At 42.0% G+C, this 13,321-nt stretch overlaps 1 long non-coding RNA gene across 1 annotated transcript in view; it reads right to left on the bottom strand.

Annotated features, from left to right (window-relative positions):
- The window catches only part of LOC134460769 (uncharacterized), a 60,643-nt gene that overhangs the window by 32,011 nt on the left and 15,311 nt on the right, over positions 1-13,321 (bottom strand). The gene's annotated exons all lie outside the window — the stretch shown is intronic.

Genomic DNA, 13,321 nt, shown 5'->3' with positions numbered 1-13,321 from the left:
GTATCACGCCATTTCAGCATTATGTGCATGTGGGAAAGAATCTAAACATCGAAAAAATAATAAATAAATAAAACCGTTTGGGTGAATCATGCGCTTATGGGTTGACCCTTTAGGTGAATTATGGACTTTTTTTCAATACCAGCTTCACCGTCAAGGCACAAAGCAGTGAACTTCCGTGCCAGAGTTTATCAAATGCACACGACTGCAAAGCAATTACGAAAGACGCGTTCTCTCCTGTACTCTCTCTGAGCGCAACGAAAAGCACCATTGCCCTTCCAAATGGCAGTTGGTTTGATTTTTTAAACTCACTGCATTTTTTTAAAAACACGCATTTTGTGCATTAATGACGTGAAACTCAATTACCCAGAATGCTGCACGCGAGCTCTCTACCCGGGTGATTCTGGAAAACAAACATGGCGGCAACTCGCTTTACTACCTTAATAATGTGTTAATCCGACGCTAGATTTCTTAACTGATGAAAATCGAAGGCAGAAATCAACATTGTAGTGTCTAAATATGAGGTCGATTGGTCTATTTGTGGCGTACATCACGTTCGGCTGAGTTGTTGGCCTCACGTTTGTCAGTTAGCCTGTGGCTAGGCTACTTTTCGCCAACGTTAGCATCCGGTTTAGTATAGAAAGGCTATGCTTGCACGCATTCGCTCCGTAGTCTGCCGCCTTGTGGCCACAGGAAGGAACAATTTAAAGAAAGCGTTTCAGACGGACAACAATTGAATGAAAGCGTTTCAGACGGACGGAAATGTAATGAAAGCGTTTCAGACGGACGGACGGACAGACAGACCCTGTTATAGAGATGCTGGACGCATCTAAAAAATACTTCACAACATACATTGTAGTTGTCCAAAACAAATAAAAGCATTTTTGTACATTATTTTCTTTTTCAAGAAATATTGTATTATGAATCCAATGAGGTATACATCATGGCCTTAAGCTACTCCTGAAAAAATTACCATAAGTTAAATTATTTTCTTGGAAATTTCCTTATGAAATTGCCTTTGCAGAGGAGCAAACCTACTTGTCCACACACTTATAATGTTGATTTTTAAAAATATTTTCATATTTTTAAAATAAAAAATTGAAAGGTCATCTTACCTTGATGAATTAAGAAGAATTCAAGAAAGTAGAAAAAGATTTACACTAGATGCAAAAGATGCAGGGGGAGTCTTTGTGGTGCAGTTTCTTCAATTCTTATTTTATGCCAAGTTCTTTGAGGTCCATGATGGGAGACTCTGTGTAAAGTTCAAACTGTTTACTAAATAAAATTGTTCTCATCACAGAAATAAAAAGGATAAAATCAAACTGAAAGCCTCGCCTCGGTGTCGTCTAGGTATGGTCTCGATCAAAGACTGCTGTGCTCTGACCTTCTCTGTCACACAGAACAGTTTCAATTCAGACCAAAGAGTGTCAGAGAACACCTCAATTTCAATTTAACACTGCTTCCTCATTCAGAGCAGTAACGCACCCGCCAGGACAGAGTTTCTCAAAAAACCTTAAGTAGAACTTAAGTATGAGGTGCCCTGAAGGCAATACATCAGAAATGGGTCTCACATCATTACTTAAAGTTTATACATACAATATTTTACCTTGCACATGCATTTGCGCAAGCATTTTAATTTCATGTGTGAGAAAAAATATTCTATGTAGGCCAATTTCATTATTATATGCATAACCTTTTAGTGACGTGATATTTCCTAGGGGGGCCCTCATGCTTAAGTACTACAAGCGCAGCACTATGGCTCTCTGTAATGTCATGGCAATGTTGTTATGATGTAGTTAAGCATTTTCAGCAAGTGAATAGGGTCGCCGGCGACCCCTACACACACACACACACACACACACACACACACACACACACACACACACACACACACACACACACACACACACACACACACACACACACACACACACACACACACACACACACACACACACACACACACACACACACACACACACACACACACACACACACTGTTGGGGTCGTGCTCCAGGTATGTCAATCTCTTACTGTCAAGTACGAGACGGAGGAACCAGATGCGTTCGAACCCAGAAGGGTATTTATTGAATTAGGGAAAGGGGAGTGGGAAAGGAGATGAGTTCAAAGTTCTGGGCTTCTGGGGGTTACCGGGGTTTCGGGGTTTGTCGGGGGGTCAACAGGGTTTCGGGGCTCCAGGAGTCCCAGGGGCTGTGTGTGTGTGCCTCCCCAGGAAACTGAGCAGCGAGCACGGGAGCTGGGGAGTCCGGGAGTCCTGGGGAAAACACACACACAACAGCAGGTGAAAACAGGGCAGCGGCACAGTTCAGGGCAAATCCAAGTCAAAAGTGAAAAGCAGAAGGCAGGTCAAAATTACCGGGGGCAGAGGAGAGATCAAAGTCGAAGGCAAAGGCGGGTCGGGTTTCCGGGGTTGGAGAACAGAGCAGAGTTCAGGCAGGTCCGGGTACAGGAGTCAGAGGTAGCAGGAGCAGACTGGTAACATGAGTGAACTTGCAGACGATCTGACAAGGAATGACTGAAACACAGGGCTTTATATGCAGAGCATGGTTACTGGCAAATGCAGTGCAGCTGGAGAGTTAACAAGGTTGAGTGAGAGAGAGCAGAGTGGAGACAGGTGAGGGTGATTAGCCAGAGCAGTGAGCAGAGTGGAGCAGAGTGGAGACAGGTGAGGGTAATCAGAGAGAGTGGAGAGCAAGGTGACAGATGATTGGAACCAATTGAGTGTAGTTACCAGGCAGGCAGAGGGAATCCATGACACTTACATTTTACTTTACTTTTGATTAGGGCTGCATAATATATCGAAAATCGTTATCGCAATAGCACGGCTTGTAATACACATATCGCAAAAGTTGGTTAAATTGCGATACCTGTAGTTTTTCATTTTTAATAACAGCAAATTCTGTGTAAAGGTTTCAGGTATTAAAAAGGTTGACATTTTAAGTTGATGCTGTATACTAGCCATGTCTTTTCCTAATAAAAACAATGTTGGAAATAAAACATTGCTCTCAGTTGTTTTATAGCCTACACGATAAAGAGTAGAATGGCAGTAGAGGGGAGAAAATGTATGTATATACCAAATATCACGAGAATATGACATCACAGTATACAGTCATGTTATCGTGTATCACTTCTTTTTCTAATATCTTACCCTACTTTTAATAATATTCAAATTAAAACTCAAACACTGGGAGGCAGGATAGCCTAGCATGCCCCCCCCCCCCCCCCCCCCCACAATAAAATGCCACATGACTTTTTTAACCTTCAAGATTTTGCTAGGCAAAGTATTTTTATTTGCATAATTCACAGCAAAATGTAAAAAACCTCTGCAAAAACACTTGATTTAAAGAGATCCTGAGGAGGTTGAACATATTGCAAAGGAAGAGAGGGGGGCAATACCATCAGAGAAGTGCAAGAAGGTCATTGATGAATGCTGTTTGGAATCTTGTCATTGTGCACCCATGCTGCTGGTGGGACTACTGTAGGCTATATATTGATTTGTGCCTACACAGCATGCTGACCATTCAGAAGACAAAAATATAATTTCAACAGAGGATATTTTCATGGCACATTTTGGGCCCCTCAGTACAAATTGAGCATCATCGTAATGCCACAGTCTACTTGGACCACCAACACTACATCACTGGCGAAGAAGGCCCATCAGCGTCTCTACTTCCTGCGAAAACTAAAGAAGGCAAGTGCTACACCCTCCATCATGACAACATTCTACAGAGGAACCATAGAGAGCGTCGTGTCCAACTGCATCACAGTGTGGGGAGGAAGCTGCACGGAGAAAAACAGGAAGACACTCCAGCGTGTTGTGAACACAGCGAAGAAGATCATTGGAGTACCACTCCCCTCCCTGCAGGACATTTACACCACACGCCTCACCCGGAAAGCACTGATGATCATCAAAGACACAAGCCACCCTGCACACAAACTGTTCAGCCTCCTGCCCTCTGGAAAGAGGTACAGGCGCCTCCGTTCCCGTACTACCAGGCTGGCGAGCAGCACAATGCACCAAGCGATCAAGATGCTGAACACTCAACCCACTCTCCCTCCACTGTCAGCCTCTAGCCAGCAAGGCCACTGACAACCCCCCCCCCCCATCCCCCACCACCATATCTGCGACTGAACATTCCACCTGCACTACTATACTTGTGACTGAACTTTCAACCTGCACTAACTCAAAACATGCACACACACACACACACACACACACACACACATGCACACACACACACACACACACACACGCACACTGCACTTTCTGCACTAAACCCAAACATACACACACTGACACACACTGACACGCACGCACACACACACACACACACACACACACACACACACACACACACACACACACACACACAGCACCTTCTACCTGCACTAAACACATACACACACACACACACACACACACACACACACACACACACACACACACACACACACACACACACACACACACACACACACACACACACACACTGCTGCTGGTGTACTTGACAGACCTTTTTAATATTTATTTTTCTTCAAAATGCTACTATTACCATGTCAGAACGCTATAAAGGACTTTTTTTTTTAGGAAAAGCACAAAAGCACAACAAAATACCTCCTCTTAATGTATGTTCTCTACAAGTCTTCTGTTGTCCAGTCCTGCACTTTACAGTTTTTGCCTACTGCTTAAACACTATAGGCAGATGCTTAAACCAAAGTAGCATATCGTTAAGTTGTTGGTGCATAACTTAAACACTTATTGCTTGACTTTAAACAAAAGTCAAACATTACACTTTCGTACCAGTTTAGCAAGGCACTTGCTCCTTTACGCAACACACAGACTCCAGCTGTCTACACACAATTTCATACACAAGACAAAAGTAAAATCTCAGAGTGTCATTGTGAAAACACATATGTTAAAAAAACAAAACACACTGATGTATGACAAGATTTAGGCACAAACAATAAAACACATGCTTTCAAAATTGAACACTATTCTGCCATGTTACAAAGTTGCATGCTTTATATTACATTGCATTTGTTTTATTTTGCATTTATTTGTTTTACTTTGATTGCTTGTATGCTAAACAAGGCGAATAGCACAATGGTTCTAAAGTGTAGAATATGGAGTATGGCATTGACTGACTCACGTACTGTGAAACCTAGCCTGATACATGCCGCCAAGAGTAGCCTTTTGTCTTCATCATCATATGTTGGGTAATGTGAACATGATAGTTTGTAGAAATAGTGTCATTTTCAGAACACAACCAAGCAAGCACTTGAGCAAACTGACTGAACATGATTTAATTTTGATGATGTCATGTAGATGTCAGCTGCATAGTGTGTCTGTGGAAATGTATTGTATTTCGTGAATACCTCATACCTCATAACCAAACAAAGTAGCCTATATTGACTATGATTGTCATTACAGCATGTTGACGTAACCCCATATTTATATCATATTTAGATGTTTGAAAATGTATGAATATAACCAATACACAAAAAAGGTACATACAGTTTTTGCCTACTGCTTAAACACTATAGGCAGATGCTTAAACCAAAGTAGCATATCGTTAAGTTGTTGGTGCATAACTTAAACACTTATTGCTTGACTTTAAACAAAAGTCAAGCATTACACTTTCATACCAGTTTAGCAAGGCACTTGCTCCTTTACGCAACACACAGACTCCAGCTGTCTACACACAATTTCATCCACAAGACACTTTGTTCGAAAGTATAATCAGAGTGTCATTGTGAAAACACATCTGTTAAAAAAACAAAACACACTGATGTATGACAAGATTTAGACACAGACAATAAAACACATGCTTTCAAAATTGAACACTATTATGCCATGTTACAAAGTTGCATGCTTTATATTACATTGCATTTGTTTTATTTTGCATTCATTTGTTTTACTTTGATTGCTTGTATGCTAAACAAGGCGAATAGCACAATGGTACTAAAGTGTAGAATATGGAGTATGGCAGTGATACTCACTATTTTTTCCTAAAGAACCACGTTAGGAAAAAAAATCAGCTGGAGAGCTGCATGGAGCGGCGCCCCCCCCCCCCCCCCTTACTTTTCAGGGCCCTTCTTTTTTTGGGGGAAGGGGGGGGGGGGTTTACATCATGTGTGTTGGCCTCATTATACATGGTTGTAGTATTATTTATGCAAATTATTATTATTAGTAGTAGTATTACTTATTAAATTATTAGTATGCCTATGATTAAATTATTGAATTATTAATGAATTACCCTATGTCAGCAATTGCTGTTAGGCCTCCTAGCTCACTTTTCACTTTTAAGCACTAAAAGACACCTCTACTGAAGGGCACTTTTACATCAAAGAGCAATAGGGCAATTCAGTTTAACCTGGCGCTGACAGATGGCCAATACATGCCACCTGAGTCAAAACCAACACAAAAACAGAGGGACGAGTCCAGATTTTGTTGTTTCTCTCTCTCTGGTGCTGTCAGCCAGCATATTTTTGATGGCTGATGGATAGGCCTAGACCTCCGGATCGTCATTCACAATGTAACGAGGACGGAATTAACAGATTGGCTTATTGAGCTTGTGAAGGATGGTTGCCTGATGGTCTTGTTAACTTATTATTTATAAAAATGCGACGTCGCCGACAGCACTGAGTTCTATCAGTCAGCTGTCAATCAATGCCGTGCGGAGAGAGAGAGAGAGAAAGCGAGATAGAGAGAAAGTTTAAGTTTCCAACTTGCAGCATTCCAACGCGACTCCACGTGCTTTATTCGCGCTCTGCTTGCCTTCATTGCCCGTTTGACAGCGCCAGGTTAAACTGAAAATGAACAGCGATTTGGGAGATGGTCACCAAGCAATCTGCGCGAGAGAGTTACACCAGGCGCGAAAATGAACAGCGATTTGCGATGTGGTCAGGCACCAACAATGCAATCTGCGCGAGAGAGTTAGCCTACACCAGGCGCGTGCACGCATCATTCACAATGTATGATGGAATTACTCGTTTGATGTGGACAAGATAATTTATTGGTCTCCGCCATTGAGTGTCGTGGCGTTGTTGTGAAGGATGTTTGCCGAATTAGGTGAAGTTTCTGCGCTCTTTTCTCTGCTGATAGACGACCCCCAGTCATTTAGAATGTAAAGCCGTCTATTTTTAAAACAATGCAAAACTAAGCCACCAATGAAAATGTGAACAAACGTCCATAAAAATGACAGCCAGTGCATTTTCAAATAAGATCTGTGATTGATTTTCGCTGCTCACTTCGGAGGGGAAATCTGGCTTGCTGCGTGCGCCCGAGTCAAATTTGTCAGTAGGCTAAATAAACAACGACGCATGGGGTGCTGGGTCAGGTGGAAAAAAAAGAGATCTTGATGTAGACGTGTCCATAGCCTGAGGCTCGCGAGCCGCGCAATGAGTAACAGGGGAGTATGGCATTGACTGACTTACATACTGTAAAACCTAGCCTGATACATGCCGCCAAGAGTAGCCTTTTGTCTTCATCATCACATGTTAGGTAATGTGAGCATGATAGTTTGTAGAAATAGTGTCATTTTCATAACACAACCAAGCAAGCACTTGAGCAAACTGACTGAACCTGATACAATTTTGATGATGTCATGTAGATGTCAGCTGCATAGTGTGTCTGTGGAAATGTATTGTATTTCGTGAATACCTCATAACTCTTAACCAAACAAAGTAGCCTATATGATTGTCATTACAGCATGTTGACGTAACCCCATATTTATATCATATTTAGATGTTTACAAATTTGTGAATATAACCAATACACAAAAAAGGTACATAAGCTCACCTACACACTGTTGTATTTAGAGTGATGTACTGTTTGAGATATATTTTGCTTGCTGTATAATGTCCTGTACTGTAAGGTGCAGTTTTGTAATGTACAGTATTGAATTTTGGGTTCTTGTGAAAATGTACATTCTGTGAGACTGAATAGACTGCTCCAAAAAGAAAGACTGCTGTGTTTTGTATAAAGTAAACAACTGTTTTTAAGTTGATCTAATTATTTTTCTGATTTGGTGCTTTTGTGTGTTTTTTTGACATGAAAGTGAGGTTTTGACAAAAGATTGTAAGGTTTTTATGGCAATGTTTATGCTTTTATAGCAGAGCTTCATGTTGCCATATATGTGAAGGGTTTATCTCCAAGTGTTGAGAGTAATTGGCTTGTGTGTAGAGTTTTGACTCTATGAGCCAAATTTTGCAAATTGTGTGCAAGCAGTCGGCAAAAACTGTAAATGTCTGTATGACCACTGTCTATGTCCATACTGTCTTAAGTCCATGTATAAGTACTGTCTATGTCTATACTGTCTATGTCCTTACCTAGATTAGTCTATGTCTGTATGGGAAAGCAAGAAATGTAATTTCAAATTCTTTGTATGACCAGTGCATGTAAAGAAATTGACAATAAAACCTACTTGACTTGACTTGACTTGACTTATTGTTGCAGGCAGTTACATCAGTTCTGAAGGGAAAGGAGGTCCAGCCCAGTACTTGAAACAAGGTCTACCTAATGAGCTAGCAGGTGTGTACATGTTGTTGTTGTGTCTTCTGAATGATAAGTATACATTGCAAAACACAAGTCAGTATATAGTCTCACCCAGCAGGTGGGGTTCCAATTTGCAACCCTCTGTTCTAAACTCCACCCCCAACCCCGACTGACCCCATGTGCTGTTATGTGTTGTACCTGCCAGGTTATCATAACTGTAATACAGTACCGTAACATGCCTGTTATGTCACTGTATGAATGTAACTGTAATTGTTCTTTTTTTTAACTGAGGGATGTCTTGAATGCTCAATAATTAGAACTAATTTGGCTCTTTTATGTTTACTGAAGTTTACTTGTGTGTGTGTGTGTGTGGGGGGGGAGGGAGAGCGTGTGTGGCGGTACACTTTTACTGTAATGTTCAACTATGTGTATTAGTTACTATTTGTGTATCTTTAGATTTGTGTATTTATATTAAGCTGACATTTAATTTCCTTCGGGATTAATAAAAGTACTGTACTCTACTCTACTCTACTGTACTGTTGGTCCTACTCTCCAAAAGAGCCGACAGGGGGGACAAAGGGGTCCCAGGCCCAAGTAGAGAGGGGGCCCAAAATTGGGTTACCATTACATTGTACGTATTGGATAGGGGGCCCTTTCAGATTACTTTGTCCTGGGCCCAGCGAAAGCTGTCTGCAGCCCTGCTTACTCTCTACTCTATTTACAGTGCAAGTTCAGGGAGTACTACCAGAGAGAGTAGATAAGAGAGAGGTTCCGTTGGCCCATTGTTTCCGAGTTCTATTGTCGCAAGGGGGGGGGGATCCCCCTTTAAGCAGACCTAAGGACTGTTCTATTCATTCCAGGAGCATTATGACACGCCCCTTTAGGCAGACCGGAACCTGGTCACGTTAGGTGCCCATAGAAACCTATTATGTTGGCATATCTCTATATACATAAAGAATCTCTGGCACTACTCAGTGTGATCTTCTGACGGTCAGTGCCATGGTATTGACATGGTAGTATGGTATTGACAATGGGGCAGTAGCAGGGCATTAACAACCCATCAGATCTAATGTGACTACAATGCCCACTTTGTTCGCGTTCGACGTGTGCCTGTGTGTCACACATCTTGTTCCACAAAGCGCTGCACCACATGCCCACCAAATCCATAGTTTACCTACTTCTCATTTCACAACTCAACTCACCTGACCAAGGCAGCTTTCAGAGAGAAGTTTCAGTGACAGGGGAAAGTTGGCGGTGCAGTCGCAGGGTATTAACAAACCCATCACATCTAATGTGACTACCAGGTTAATAGAGTACAATGCCCAGCATTGTCTGCACAGTAAATGTTGCGGTGTTAATTCAACACTTAGAGAGTTCATTTGAGTCCAAATGATGTCAAATCAACTCTCTAAGTGTTAAACGAGCACTGCAGAATTTATTGTGTGCTGTACTGTGCTCTACTGTACTCTATTGTACTGCACTCAACTCTATACTCTTCTGTACTGCTGCTTGGGTTTGTGGATGTGCCACACTGTATGCCTGGAAAGTGAGCTGCAGTCGCTCAGTTGGTACACTGTTCAAGACACATGAATACAATACATGTATGCATGTTCCTTTGTCTTTGGCATGGTGTAGTTGCAGCAACCATATTGAGGTTGAGAACTCTCGCTAGTGTTGCACTTCTCTGATGGTATTGTTTCCCTTTGCAATATGGTCAACCTCTTCTTGATCTTCACCTCAAATCAAGTGTTCTTGCACAGGGTTTTTACATTTTGCTGAAATTCACAATACCTGTGATATGATCAAGGCCTCCAATACCAGATTCTACAAAGCCCTGCTTTGCGTAGTGTTTGTCGGCATATGGTCCATGTTGAAACAACTACCCAAGTTTGCCTTTAGGTCTATAGGTCTTTAGGTATATCTTCCTCTTTCACAAAGGTGAAGAAAGAGGAACTGCCATGGGAACATCAGAAGTACTATTTACAAAACTATTTAAAAAAAACAAGACCTCAAAATGAAGGTCATCCCAAAAGACCTATGGAGGACAATATTCAAGAAGAAGAAACATAGAGGAAAACTAACTAAAAGAAACATTATCCACGAATAAGATTTAAACAGGACAGGCCTAAATGTTTAAGAGATTGTCATACCTGGAGCATAGTCACAATAATCTGGCAGTTGATGGCAGTTGACAAGTGACAGTTGATTCTGAGAGGTTGGGAAAGCAGATGGAATTGGGCTGAAATTTCCATGTTTGTAATTTTGGCCAAAGTTACCCATCTGTCTTAATTCAGTCCTTAAAGTGCATCCAACAACAATGAGGTACTTGGGGTATGTCATACATTTTCTGAATCTGTGCAGTCCAAGGAGTATTTTAATGTCTGTTGGCTTTGTCTATGATGTACAGTCATGCAACAGTGCATAAAGAATGTGTACAGAAAATGGTGAAAAATATTGTGTTGTTGTCCATTCAGAAAGCTCTAGCGACCTCTGTGTTTGTCCAAGGGCTCCAACAGTGTAATGTGCTTAAAGGTGTAACTGTGTAACTTAATACAGGTAGGTTTGCACTGTGTAATATTTTTAGTAGTTTATTTCCAGAATTAATGCTGCCCATTCACAAACGTTACCTTTTTTGGTAGTACTCACCACCATCATCAAATTCTAAGTATTATGACTGGGGAAATTGCACTTTTCATACATTTCATACAATTGCACTTTTCTCCATTGTCTGCCATTTTGAATTTTCAGAAATAGACATTTTTAGCAGCAAAACGTGCTGTACTTTGGTCATACTAATAAATATTATTTCATTTTTTAGTAAACATTTATGAAAAGATCAAATTTGGCAGTAGACAGCACAGTTTCAATGAGCAGCATAGTTGCAATACGTACTCTAGCCACCATCTTACACAGTGCACCTTTAAATCAAAGCCTAGCTGTACTCTTTAAAATGGTACCAAAACCAATATCATACAACTCTGACAAGTGTCCTATTCATGGCTTCAAACAGGATGTGCACCAGTGTCCAAATGTCATAGATTTTTAATGGAGTGTTCTACTTTATAAAGTGATGACCACTAAAAAGCTACCAATCTCAGAGGTCTATCATATCACATAAAGTGTAGGTATAAAACAAAAATCATAATTAGAATTTGCCCCATCAGATGGTACCAATACCTGGTCCAGCCCATGGACTAAAAGCATTTTGTTGGATAAAATGTACCAGTCAGTCAGGATATGTGATATATTTTTAGGCTCCGAGCAGCAGCTTTGATTGATCTAGCGGACACGTTTGAGGCTTTTATTCAACTGCTAGGGCTTCAAGTTTCCCTCTGCTACCCTCCCCTCCCCTCCCCTCCCCTCCCCTCTCCTCTCCTCTCCTCTCCTCTCCTCTCCTACCCTCTACTCTCCTCTCCCATCCTCTCTCTTCTCCTCTTCTCTTCTCCTCTCCTCCCCTCTCCTCTCCTCTCCTCTCCTCTCCTCCCCTCCCCTACCATCTCCTCTCCCACCCTCCCCTCCCCTACATGCAGTGCTTTAATGTTGCTAACAGTTCTGCAGGAGCCACAAGGACCCCCCCCCCGTCTACATTCCAGCTCCCCATAATTCACCCAGGACTACTCTCCCAACAAATCGCCATCTCCTCCGGGCTCAAGAAGGGGCACTCCTCATCCGCACCACAGAATGGAATCAGCTTGCAACATATGGTGACTTCTTCTCCATCTTGTTGGAGCCTTTACTTTCCTTTACATCTATATTAAAACTCAACGCACCAGTTTCAACAAGAATTGTCTTGCAGATTTTATAGTAAGTGTGCCCCAATCTAGTATTTACGACTCACTTCATACTCGGAGGGGAGACTCCCTTTCGCAATGGACTCTAAATGAAGTATGAGTGGTAAAAAATGGGACACAGCCATCATCTTGCGCACAACCAATAATGTTGAAACTTTCTGTAAATTGGCCACACAGCATGGGAGTAGGACACAAAGGGGCAAGTTTGGGAGAGAGAAGAGCGCAAGAGTAAGGGGTGTGTTCACACACAGCGTGGCCGGAGAGGTTAACCCAAAACAATGTCATGTTCCCAGGGGGCTGGAGGGTGTCAGGGTCTCTCGGTTTGACCAGATGTTATCCGTGACGTTGAAACCACGGCCAGCTCATAAAACTCTTTCAGAGCAGACGTTATCTCCCAGCTAACCTCAGAGCAAGTATGTCAAATTGTTGGTGTTGGCCCTATAGCCTACATCAAAGCCAGCCTGCTGGAAATGTCAAACCGGCTCTCGGCAAGTTACGGCGCAAAATTAGCTGAAGCATGTTACTAATTAGGTCCAAAGGCAAATTGTTCAAGGTAAATAAATATGATGAATGAACAACTCCCAGTCATATAAAACAATACAATATGCGTGCCAAGAGGGACCACCAACAGAAAACAGCAAATCTTTAGTCACTAGCAACATGCATCTTCAGCATTTGCTCTGATTGACACAGTCATTTAGGGGGTAGCAAAGGTTATCACTGGTGGGCTGTATTTTCTTTTTCCCTGCCAGCTGGCGGAAGAGAACTCTAGACTCATTTCATCAATCACCTAGTCTAGTGTAAAGTTTCCAAGAGTGCCCATTACAACTCGACATCCCCCACCCCCTTGCCCTGTAGACACACCCCGCAAAACCCCCTGTGCTTCTTCTACCCCTGTGTCACTCAATTGTAATGACAGCCTAACACACTGGAATTCCAGCAAGGAGTAAGACTGCATATGGGGCTGAGTTCACGAGCAAGAGGAGAGAGTGTGTTTATGCACGTCCATGTGTAG

The sequence above is a fragment of the Engraulis encrasicolus genome, chromosome 13, assembly GCF_034702125.1.
Source record: "Engraulis encrasicolus isolate BLACKSEA-1 chromosome 13, IST_EnEncr_1.0, whole genome shotgun sequence".
NCBI lineage: Eukaryota > Metazoa > Chordata > Actinopteri > Clupeiformes > Engraulidae > Engraulis > Engraulis encrasicolus.
This window is presented reverse-complemented; position numbering and strand designations above follow the sequence as displayed.